Consider the following 10,983-nt stretch of genomic DNA (forward strand, 5'->3'; position numbering starts at 1 on the left):
CACATAATTTTTTAAAGAAATATATAGATTAAAATATGTATATTTCTATTAAAACATCAATAGAACATGAATGTTTTACCACCTAACACAAATGTATATTTCTATTAAAACATCAATAGAACATGAATGTTTTACCACCTAACACAAATGTTTTACCAACTAACATCAAAGTCAGATGTTATGCTCAAAACATATACATAAGAAGTCAGTGTAAATGCGTACATTATAGATCCATATGAATAAGTTAATAATTTTTTTCTTGCACATTTATTCTTTATGACTTAACTCTAAAACTGCAATAGCCTATCATTCATTTTGAGAAACTATGTTTCCTTCTTGTGTGGTCTTTATATAATAATGCCAAATCAAATTTCCTTTAAATCAGGTATCATTATTTGGTTATTCTATTAAATCTAGGATGAATCCTTACATCCCAGTGCCTCTTACAAAAAGTCATATTAATGCATACTTTTAATTTTCAGTGTTCATTACCATCCATTCCCTTTTTTCACCTCACCCAGTTTCAGAAGATTATAGTTACAGCAGACTCTTTACCTGAATACCTATACATCATGTTCATTTTGGCATCCATGTCTCTGCCCAAGTTCTCCCCAAATAGGCTGTGTATTATGTCTCTTTGCATCTCTAATGCTTGGATAAATTTTCCATTGCCTTATGGGTGGGTCCTTCAAAAGAAGGAATTTAGATAAAGAAATGGTCAATCATCTAAAGGAAAACAAAGAAATTCCAACGTGGTTGCTTTCTAAGTAAAGAGGGTAGATGGATTCTATTTCAGATAAAAGACATTAGTGGATAGCTTTTCACAGTATGCCTAAATGTGTTGCAGTTTTCTAGGTTCAATTATTCTAGACCAAAAGATCATCATACTTATAAAAAAAAACAACATAGAATGGTAATATCCACACAGTGTACATCATATATATGCATACATGCACACAAATGTGCACACACTCATACACACATATACAGTGAATTAAAATTCACTGGAAATACAGAAAAAGAATAATTGTTTTGAAATAAGAATCCGTATTTTCAGAGAACCATAATTTTAAAATAAATATTATTGCTTTACAATTATAAAAGTGAGTGGCAGGTAACAAGAAAAATCTTAGAAATTAAAAACATAATTAATAACACTAAATAAAAGTGTTAAAAGACAAAATGGGGCATATCTATTAGAAGTAAAGAAAATAAGAGCAAAAACAACAGGAAAAGGTTGACATTTAGAAAAGTTAGGGAAATTAGAGAGTAAATGTAGGTCAACACACGCTTATCAACATTCCTAGAAATGCACATAGCTAAATAACAATGAAGTCAATATTGTCAAAAAAAATTGGAATTGAAGTATATGAGCTACTGCATTTATACAGCATTCAAAAATAACAAAATATTAGAAATAACTATCAAACAAATGAACAAAATCATTTTTGATCAGAATGTGAAGGAATTAGAAACTTTGTCCATTATTGTTGGTAATGTGAAATGATACAGATGCTTCTCAACTTAAGATGGGGTTATGGGCTATGTCTCGACAAACCACTAAAAGCTGAAAATATTGTAAGTTGAAAATGCATTTAATACCCTGATAAATTCATCATAAAGACAAAAAAACTTTTACATCCAACCATCTTAAGTCCAGGTGCTCCTTGACTTACAAAGGGATTAGGTCCTAATAAATCCATCATAAAATTGAAAAATCATCAAATCCTCATAAGTTTGCAACCATCTGTAAAATGATTCCTCAAAAACCTAAACTCAGAATTAGTATATTATCCAGCAATTCTACTTCTGAATGTGTATCTCCTCAAAAATAAAAACAGACATTTAAACAAATATTTGTATGCCCAGGTTCATAACAGCAATACACACAGCAGCCAAAAGTAAGAAACACCCTAAGTGTCCACCCACAGATGAATCAATACACAAAACGTAGCATACACGTACAATGTAATATTACTTTGTTTTAAAAAGAAAAAAAAAATTGACATATAGGGCCAGGCTCCATGGCTCACACCTGTAATCGCAGCAACTCTGGGAGGCCGAGGTGGGTTGCTTGAGCTCAGGAGTTCAAGACTAGCCTGAGCAAGAGTGAGACCCCATATCTACTAAATTTAAAAAAGTAGAAAATTATTTGACATATGTTGTAACGTGGATAAAACGTGATGACATTATGCTAAGTGAAATAAGCCAATCCAAAATGACAAATATCCTATACATTTTTTTTGTTGGCATCCTACACCATTATTAGAAATTAAAAATGAGAAATTAGGGGTGAGGTCATATTAAGGGAGGGTGAATAGTGGGATCATACCAATGGTGCATAATGCAAGGGTACATTTTGGATCTATTAAGTATAGAGTATAAATGTCTTAACACAATAATTAAGTAAATGAGATGAGGTATATTTTAACCAATGCGATGTATGTGTTCCTAATTCTATATAAAATCATCACATTCTACCCTATAAATACATTAATGTATATACATGATATATGAGTTTATGATTTAATTTTAAAAAAGATATTAATTTCATAGGCTCAAGATTTTGAGACATTCTAGAAAGAGTTTTCTGTGAGGTGTGTCCTTTCCATGGCATGGCAATGCCATTCTTCTTAAAAAAGGTTACTGGACAGACGTCATTTCCACCATCACTTAGATAAACAATTTGCGTATAATTCATTCTCATGGTGGTGCCAGTAACGCAGTAGGTAGGCGCCGGCCACATACAGGAGGCTGGCGGCTTGGACCCCAGCCCAGGCCTGCTAAACAATGACAAGTAAGAACTAAAAAATAGCCAGGCGTTGTGGCGGGCACCTATAATCCCAGCTACTTGGGAGGCTGAGGTAAGAGAATCGCTTAAGCCCCTGAGTTTGAGGTTGCTGTGAGCTGTGATGCCACAGCACTCTACCCAGAGCAACAGTTTGAGACTGTCTCAAAAAAAAAATTATTCTCCAATATAACTGTTTGTCTACAAATTCTACCAAAACTATATTTTTGCAAAGTTCCTTTGGGAATCTGTTCAAGAATGAGCATGATAATTTTCCACAGTGAGATGACCATTACTATCAAAAGCTGCCCGGTTTGTAAATGCTTTATCAAACATTTATCAAACAAAAATTGGCAGCATCTAAAACCCAATCTATAAAGACTGAATTGAAATCTGAAATAATGATACTGTCAAATTCATCCTTATTCTTTAAAAATGCCTGGAGTGAAAGGCACCGAATCACTGCCCTTTTCAATTTATCTTGCTTAAAGATTCTGCCTATAAATTCTGTTCAATTAATTTAGTAAGAATGTTACCGCTCACTAGGAAGCCATTTGCCTGGAACACACTGTACAATCCAAGCATCACTATTGTCATCTATGATTGTATAGAATCAGCAAGATTTTCACGGTTCTAGAAGCAGATTTGGGTTATTCCAATTTAGTATTTCCTAGACAATTAATCTTACTTCAGCATAGGGCTCATGTCACCATCATCTTCTGTTTTAAACACCAGCCAACATTTTAAAATGTTTTTAAACATTACTCCTATTCTATATACAGAGAACAAAGTCTTCTGGTGTGGAGCAAAAGAATGAAAACTTCTCACTCTCAGTTTATGTGGAACATTTGATAGTCAACCTGCCGGGTCGACCCCAGGGGAGCAACTGGACTTAGCCGGGGAGGCTCACGCCATGTGCATCCGCGACAGCAGGAAGGGCTGCGCGCCAGGGCTTCTCGCTGACCAGGCCTGGCTAACATCTCAGCTGTCTTGGCATCTGTGAAGCTCCCCACACATGCAGGTGTTGTCCTCACCCCAGGACCTTCTACACAGGGCCTCCCCACTCACATGCCTGGCTTCAAGATTATATAAGTTCGTTTATATAAAGTACCCAGAATAGTCACATTTGTAGAGACAGAACGTAGAATGGTGGCCGCCTGGCCTGGGAAAAAGAGAGAGAATGGGAGTAATTAATAAGAACAAAGTTTTGGCTGGGCGTCGGGCTCACATCTGTAATCCTAGCACTTTGGGAGGCTGAGAAGTTTAGATTGCTTGAGCTGGTGAGTTGGAGACCAGCTGTGAGAAAGTGTGAGACCCCATCTCTACTAAAAATGGAAAAATTAGCCAGGCATTGTGCTGGGTGCCTATAGTCCCAGCTATTCAGGAGGCTGAGGTAGGAAGATCACTTGAAGTCAAGAGTTTGAGGTTCCTGTGAGCTATGAGGCCACCGCACTCTACCGAGGGAGACGAAATAAGGCTCTGTCTCAAAAAAAAAAAAAAGAAAAGAAAAAGAAAGAAAAGAAAAGAAAAAATGCAAAGTTTTCATTATGAGCAATGAAAACATTCTGGAGATGCATGGTGGTAATAATTGAACAAAAATATAAATGTACTTAATGCCACAGAACTGTACACTTTTAAGATTATTAAAATGGTGCATTTATTTCATATATATTTGTTCTAATATAAAAGTCGAAAAATATTTAAATGTACTGAAATTATTTCATATTTGGATTTCCAAATAAGTTTTAAGAAATTTCAAGCAGATTTCTGCATTTGCAAAGGAAAATTTAGGACAGCAAATTATTATCATACATCTTGTTTAGAATCATTATGAAAGCACCATATTAAACTCATGCAATAGTTAATAATTTGTATTAGCACTTTAATTATTAGAAGTTTAATTATTAGCAGTTTATTAGGAAGTAGAAAATGTTATATTTGAATTACTAATGCAATTAACATTGCAATTATTTCTACCATTTTTATTTTATATAGGGCTGTCTATGACAAAATTTTCATAAGCTACTTAATATCATTCTAATTGAAAAAAAGAGAAAAAAGGAGCATAGAACAGGAAGAAATGGGACATCAGATCCAATATTTTCTATTATTCTAATGTTTCAGTGTTCTAATATTCAATGTCCTGTCACATAATGATACTTAAATAAATTAGAGACCTGCCCCTGACAAAGAGGTAGCCTCAGCCATTATGTACCCATTTCAATTACATGAGGGAACAGCAGGCATTTTACTTTTTTTTGAGACAGAGTGTCACTTTGTCATCCCAGTAGACCGTCGTGGCATCGTAGCTCGCAGCAACCTCAGACTCCTGGGCTCAAGCAATTCTCTTGCCTCAGCCTCCCTTCAGCCTCCCCAGGGACTACCTCAGACTCCCCCTACAATGACCAGCTACTTTTAGGGACCAGTCTCTCTCCAGGTCAGGATGGTCTCCAACTCATGAATTCAGGCAATCCACCTGCCTCAGCCTCCCAAAGTGCTAAGAGTACAGGTGTGAGCCACAGCACTTGGCCAACATTTTTTCTTACATAAAAATAATTTCAAATAGATTATTTCCATTCCTTTTACATTTTTATCTGATGAAATAACTGTAAGTAAACTTATTTTCGGCCAATTTAAAAGCATTTTCACTTATTATGATATTTTTAATTTCCCCCCCAAATTGTGCCATCTAGACATTAGGGTTTTTTTTTGTTTTTTTTGTTTTTGTTTTTTTTTTTTGAGACAGAGTCTCACTTTATAGCCTTCGATAGAGTGTTCTGGTGTCACAGGTCACAGCAACCTCCAACTCCTGGGCTTAGGCAATTCTCTTGCCTCAGCCTCCCAAGTAGCTGGGACTACAGGAGCCTGCCATGATACCTGGCTATTTTTTTGTTGTAGTTTGGCTGAGGCCGTGTTCGAACCCGCCATCCGCGGTATATGGGACCATCACCCTACCCACTGAGCTACAGGCACCACCCTAGGCATTAGCATTAATGACGTGAGAGACAGGGAAAATTATGATGATGGTTTCAACAGTGAGTAAGAAAATGGGACTTTGAACCTGAACTATGTCCTTCTGAAAAAAAAATAGATGCACGAGCTTTTCTTGACTGTCTCCATAACTTGGCTCCACAACTGACCTGGAATATGTCAGTATTTCTTTCAGGAGTCTATTGAATTTAATCCTAATAATAAGCTGTTCGGATTAATATCATGATTAACATTTTATAGACAATAAAACCAACAATCATAGATTTTAGTGAACTTCCCTAGACTCCCAGCTGTCAAAGTGTATACACACACACATCCACATACACACATACATATATATATAGTTATGTATAAAACTTCATATATAGACACAGACATATGTATACATATACATGTTACTCATATATAAATAAATATAAATTCATTTAATATATTAAAATACATAGTCTAGCTTCTCTCTCTAATATTTTTTATTTTATTTATTTATTTTTTTTCTTTTTGAGACAGAGTCTCACTATATTGCCCTGGGTAGAGTGCCATGGCATCACAGCTCACAGCAATCTCAAACCCTTGGGGTTAAGCGATTCTCTTGCCTCAGCCTCCCAAGTAGCTGGGACTATAGGTGCCTGCCACAATGCCCAGCTATTTTTCAGTTGCAGTTGTCATTGTTGTTTAGAAGGCCCTGAACAGGCTCGAACCCACCAGCTCTGGTGTATGTGGCTGGCACCCTACTGACTGAGTGACAAGCTCTGAGCCTCAAATATTTTGAGGCATGCATCTTAAATAAGTGTGGCTCACTTTTCAATCCTCTAAAACAAATACAAAAAGAAAAAAGATAAAATTTATTAAAACAGAAACCATAGGTGGTAAATAGTTGAAAAGTATATAATTTGTAAGCACTAATAAGATTATTTTAATGTTTAAAATTAACTCATTTCAACATCTATTTTCTCATATCTCTTGGTTTTTACTGTACTTTCATTTGACTCTGCAGAAATCATATATATCTTCAGAGGGAAATGGTTTCTCAGAAACTCTAAATGAAATAAAATTTTTATCTGTTTCCCAATATAAGTTTCCCTACTAGAAGGATTTGCTCACACACACACACACACAAAAAAAAGATCCATATACTCTCCTGTGTGTATTTTTCACTCTACCCAGGGTGAAAAAATGAGACTCTGTCTCAAAAAGAAGAAAAAAAAAGAGCTTCTGCTTAGCACTGCACATAGTCCAGATAAAGCAAGAATTTAGTTCATAGGTCAACTCTGGAAGGAAGACAGCTGTCCCTTTCTCAAAACTAACTCTCTGCAAGATAAGAAAAGTATGTACACAAGTAGCAATGCTATGGTTTTCTGTTTTTGCTTTCGTTTTTTGAAATGAAATCTCAAGCTGTTGCCCTGGCTAGAGTGCCAAGTGAAGGGACACAGTCCACTGCACCCGTGTAAGGTGAATCAGTCTCATTTGTGCTCCTTGAGGCATGAGACTCTGAGAAGGAACATTTCCAGTACTTGGGCTGCAATCACGCCTTAAAGGAAAGAGTGTGCCTGAGAGCCCTCGCCAAGTTGTAGCTGGAGACAGATCATCTGCCTGGGGCAATGGACCGTTGCACTTAATCCCCTACCTCTATTTACACAATAACTTTCAGTTAGTCATCTAGGGAAGTGGGCAAACAGAACAGACAACCCAGCCATTTGTGGTTTATCTCCATTGTTGTTTATCTCCAAACAAGATATTCTTGGTTTAGAAAGGTGTGTACGTACTTTGCTGTATTAACGCTGATAAGGAATGTTTACCTTTTGTCTTCCTTGTTCTTGAATTATTTTTATCTGATGACTTTGGGTATATAAGAAAGTGAATAAAGACAGCTGATTGCTTCTGTGCCTGAGCGAGCACCAGCCATCCCTTTTAAATCATTCATTTCATCTGCAGTGCTTGCCTCTGTGTCTTTGACTAAGCCAGTGGACAGCAACAGCCGAAGCATCATAGCTCACAGCAACCTCCAACTCTTGGGGTCAAGCGATACTCTTGCCTTAGTTTTTCTATGTTTAGTAGAGACAGGATCTTTCTTTTGCTCAGGCTGGTCTCGAACCCATGAGCTCAGGCAATCCACCTGCCCCAGCCTCCCGGAGTGCTAGGATTACAAGCGTGACCTACCATGCCCAGCTGTAGCAGTGCTATGTTAAAGATTTATAGAAATATTGTGACCTGACATATGTCACCCAAAGCTAACTGACCAAGGGCAAAGAAATTTCACAAATTCCTCAGACCACACTAATGCTTAGAAATTTGTGCTCTTCAGTTACCTCTTGCAACCCCTCTCCTCTTCTTCCTTCCTTCAACATAAAAAGGAGCCAATAGGTTATACTAACTTAAGATGGTTCTTTAAGACATTACCCTGCCATCTTCTTGGTTTGCTAGCCTACCAAATAAGTCACTATCCTTGCCCAAATACTTTATCTCTTAACTTATTGGCTGTCATGTGACAAGTGGTAAAAGCATGGATTCAGTTATAGTTCCTTACAAGAAGCTGCTCATACCCAATTCTGCATATCTATAATAAGAGTTATTTAAAGTAGCCATCAGTTATCTAGAATTTCAATCACATGACATAGAAGAGTGTCCTCTGGAATCAATAGACAAGGATAGTTCTCCACAGTAGCCTTGTATAGGATCCTATAAGAGATTCCTCCTTTTTACAAATGTTTCCTAACCCTACCCTTAACCCTGATGATTTTACTAGAGCAGTGGTTCTTAACCTCCCTAATGCCATGACCCTTTAATACAGTTCCAGTGGGTCACAATCCACAGGTTGAGAACTGCTGTACTAGAGGAAAGATGAAGAGTTTATAATGGTTTATGTTATATTATGCAATTATGAATAACTGATTTGCTTAACATTTAAAGAATGTGTATTTCAATTGTTGAGAAGGGTATAAAGTTGGATGTTTTCTACAGTACGAAAAAGTTTTGAATATATAGTGAATATTTGAATATATGTGTGCTTCTCAATTACATACCTCCATGAAATTCCACAATAATGCACCAGCATTGAGATAGACAGAAATAGAGATAGATAGATAGATAGATAGATAGATAGATAGATAGATAGATAGATAGATAGATAGATAGATAGGCAGGAAAATATTTTTATGGATATATAGAAAGTAATTACAAAAATATATGCTTTGAATATTGTTTTGGAATGAGGATGGGCTTATTCTGCTTATTCTAACTCATAAATTTACTGGCAGAATATAGTTTTAAAACTAGATCTACTTCTTGCTCTTACCCTTACCAAAAATCTAAACTTTTATTGATGAATTTAACTCTCTAATCCTATATTTTATGACAAGAACAAAGATAAAGGAACATGAGTTATCACAAGCTACCTGTAAGACAACACACAGTGAACAATTATTGCACAGCTGGGTACAAAATATTATTGAGGCCATGCGCGGTAGCTCACGCCTATAATCCCAGCACCCTGAGAGGCCAAGGCAGGTGTATTGCCTAGCTCACCAATTAGAGACCAGCCTGAGTAAGAGCAAGACCCCATCTCTAAAAATAGTTGGGCATTGTGGCCGGTGCCTGTAGTCCCAGCTACTTAGAAGGCTGAGGCAAGAGGATTACTTGAGCCCAAGAGTTCGAGGTAGCTGTGAGCTGTGATGTCAAAGCACTCTATCCAGAGCAAAAGCAAGTGAGACTAGGTCTCAAAAACAAAAACAAAACAAAATATTATTGAAGAGTAGTTGCAAATTTTACCATTTTATCATAATCACTGTCACCATCATGAACATAATCACTGTCGCTTACATTCACACACTTGTTATTCGCTGCAATTGTACAATAATATACTTTTCAGGTCATTTCTTTATACTATGTTCATTTGATTCTCACAAAAATTCTGCCTGACTGCTAAGGTAGATATTACTATCATTTTACTCCAAGTTTGCTTTTGTACAAGAAGTAATAAATAATAAATACACTGTAAAAGTTGAAAGCATAAAGCACTACACTTGGGCACAAATTGTATGTACAAACAAAATGTGGAAAATTATAACACAACTATTAAATCTTATGGCTACCTGCATCTTTCCAGAAAGTGTCCTAAATTTAAAAAATAGGTATGTATGTATTTATTGCTCCATAGACTAGTAATTTTAACTAGGCTTACTTTGCTTTTACTATAAGGTCCATTTCATATTTAATTAGAAACAGTGGATTCAGCCAAGCATAGTGGCTAATGCCTGTAAACCTAGCAATTTGTGAGGCTGAGGCAGGTGGATTGCTTGAGTTCAGGAGTTCAAAAGCAGCCTGAGCAAGAATGACACCTCATCTCTACTGAAAACAGAAAACTAGCCTGGCATTGTGGTGGGTGCCCATAGTCCTAGCTGCTTGGCAGGCTGAGGCAAAAAGATCACTTGAGCACAAGAGTTGAGGTTGCTATAAGCTATGATGCCATAGCACTCTACCCAGGGTGACAAAGTGAAACTTTGGGGCATGGGGGGAGGGGAGACCAGACAGAGGAGGGAAGGAGTGAGGTTAAGGAAAAAAAAGAAAAAAAAAGAAAGAAAGAAAAGAAAAAAAAATAGTGACTAATTTTCACATAAATTAGATTTAATTTTGACCAAACATTACTTAAACATTAATTTTTAATTCAACTTGTTAATATATTGTTTAGGATATTGCATCCTCATTTATAAGTGACATATGTTTGTAATTTCCCCTATATAATATTATATTATCTCCAATTTTAATATCAGGTATACCCAGATCAAGTAGAATGATTTTGAAGTATTTCTTCTTTGTCTATAATCTATAAGATTTGGCATGATCTGTTTTTCGAAATTATCTTTTACTTTTATTTATAAATATTAGTTTTCTATTTTTTGAGACTTAAAAAATATAAGAAGTTAACTGATGACTCCATACTGAATCTCAAAGTCAAAGCATTCTATAATAGACATACTCTTATTTGACAATGTGAATGTTACCTTTTTTGCCTTACTATTATTATTGCTTAATATTTTGATGTAGCAATTGTCTTGATTCCTTTTCTGAATGTATTTAAGTTCGTTTGTTCTTTACAAGGTTTTTGTTTCTAGTCCTTATTTTAAACATTGTTATTGTTATTAAAATGTAATAACATTTTAATTTTTAAAATGCATTTTTAATTTTGTGAAGGCAAAAAAATGGAATCC

At 35.8% G+C, this 10,983-nt stretch overlaps 1 pseudogene; it reads right to left on the reverse strand.

The window, feature by feature from the left end:
• Positions 1-2,482: 2,482 nt before the first annotated feature.
• LOC128572450 (pyridoxal phosphate phosphatase PHOSPHO2-like) lies at positions 2,483-10,749 on the reverse strand (annotated as a pseudogene).
• Positions 10,750-10,983: the final 234 nt, after the last annotated feature.

This window comes from Nycticebus coucang, chromosome 20 (genome assembly GCF_027406575.1).
Source record: "Nycticebus coucang isolate mNycCou1 chromosome 20, mNycCou1.pri, whole genome shotgun sequence".
NCBI lineage: Eukaryota > Metazoa > Chordata > Mammalia > Primates > Lorisidae > Nycticebus > Nycticebus coucang.